The sequence below is a fragment of the Priapulus caudatus genome, unplaced genomic scaffold (assembly GCF_000485595.1).
Source record: "Priapulus caudatus unplaced genomic scaffold, Priapulus_caudatus-5.0.1 Scaffold288, whole genome shotgun sequence".
Taxonomy (NCBI): domain Eukaryota; kingdom Metazoa; phylum Priapulida; class Priapulimorpha; order Priapulimorphida; family Priapulidae; genus Priapulus; species Priapulus caudatus.
The window spans coordinates 247386-249567 of NW_014577349.1; positions in this window are offsets into that span (position 1 = coordinate 247386).

Here is a 2182-nt window from a genome sequence, read left to right on the forward strand (position 1 = left end):
GAGAGAGAGAGAGAGAGAGAGAGAGAGAGAGAGAGAGAGAGAGAAGGAGAGAGAGAGAGAGGGGGAGAGAGAAAAAAAGAAAGCGAAAGAAAGAGAAATAGGGGAGAAAAAAATAAAGAATGGAAGCCAGCGGTTCCAAATTCCAAATCGAGCTTATGTGTGTATATATGTATAGTAATTAATGCATCCGATAATTAATAATTTGTACGTTAATAATCCTTACCCACAATCTTCCGCATTCATCCCACGCTATACATTGATTTTCTACAGTAATAATACATTCGGCGAGCATAGCAATGAATTGTTAGTGAACTGCGCATATTTAATAACATTTTATTGTAATGGCCGGCGTCGGGAGTACTATAGTATAGGTGCGATCGTGCGGTGTGCAAACGAAGGCAGGGGCGGATCCAGAGGGTTTGGGTGACCAGTTTCCATAGTTCTAGTCACAGCTAGGGGGGTCCGGGGGCATGCCCCCCGGGAATTAAAAAAAAAATTAGGCTATATTTGGTGCATGCTGGTGAATTTTGAGGGTCAATTCTGAAGATACCCAGCCTGTGACCGGTTTCTGGAAACCGGTGCAAACCGGCCTAAATCCGCGCCTGGAAGTTGCGTGTGTCACACAGATGGCACCAGCCTGACTAAAACCAACATGGCCGCGCCGCTATCCGTGTTCTGCCGTGATGCCGACGTTCGCAAATAGCGGATATTTGACTAGCAGACGTGCGCAATGGTAGAGTAACGCTGGCCGCCAGATATGGCGACTCGGAGCATAGTGTAAATATACTTTGCCCTACCTTTGGACCGCGAGCGAAGCTAAACTGTAGTATCTCGTGCATATTGCAGCCGGTGTGCGCAAATATTTTGCCGGCGAATCAACAGTGAGTGGCACAAACAAGTGCGATAGTGCGCGCTGTATGTATTCAGAGTGTTAGGAGCAAGATGGTGTGAAAATTCAAATTCACTAGAGTTTTCATAGTTTCAACTTCAACTACAACTTCATCTTCAACTTCAATTTCAATTTTCGTTCATTTAACTTTATGAGAAAGCCGCAACAATAAGATTAAGTTGAAGCTGGTTTAGTATAATTTAAAATATTGCCAGCATATATATCGTCATTAGCTTAGCTGAAAGCTCGAGTGACTAAAACATATAAACAAGACAAATAATAATAGCGAGAGCGAGAACAAAAGTGAGCAGAAGACGACCGTAGAGAGAGAAAGGACATAGGCAGCAGATGCAGGGAGTTATAGAATTAGAAGGTTGTGGCAACATGTCTGATAAATGAGATTAAATGGAGAGTGGGAAAAAGGAAGACAAGTGGGCAGGCAGAGAGATAGCGCGTAAAGAGGAAGAGATGAGAGTGGAGAGATGGGTTGGAAGAAAATGATGAGGGATACGCGAAACAACAACTATAATTCAATTATCGGAGATATACAATGTTGTATAGAGATGACTGAGTCATGTTATATAAACACACACCTATTTCTTAACCAACAAACTTTTACCGTTACACATACGGTTAGTTGCTGGTCACGTAATCATAAATTACCTCACATATTTAATATTTTCGCTATCGCCGTGAACCATGCCGCGATATCTCCCGCTAAAATTCCGATTATATAACTATGAGAAGGTATAACGCTCACGTAGCCTTAATAACCACATAATGGCCGCATGGACGAGAAAGTTGCATAAAGCACCCAGTTTCATTTTAGTACGACATGCACGAAAGCGCGTGAGCTGTTATTACAAGAAATTGACTAGCTATCGTTGGCGCACTCGGTACAAAGTCCGAGTCATAGTTTACAAACAGCAAATCGAAGAAAAAGAATCGACATATCTAATCAGTAAATTAATCATTTTGATTATGTTTAACGCGCATTGAACTACCGTGGAGATCGAAAAAATTCACTTTTTATTTGGCTGTGCGACTGTAAAGTTGCTCTAACCAGCGCGCCGCGCACATTGTCTTATTATACGGCTGTCTATCTACCAATATTACAGCTTATTCGCGCATTACGGGATCTTATACACCCCAAGATGAATTCATTTTTATTCAAGGTATTACATCTTGGTTTGTTAATCAGTCCATAGACTCCTAGCTTTTTAGTTACAGAGCGTGAACGGAAGGCGCCGCAGGCCGGTGCTTTCGCCACGATCGACTTATGACCACTGCCCC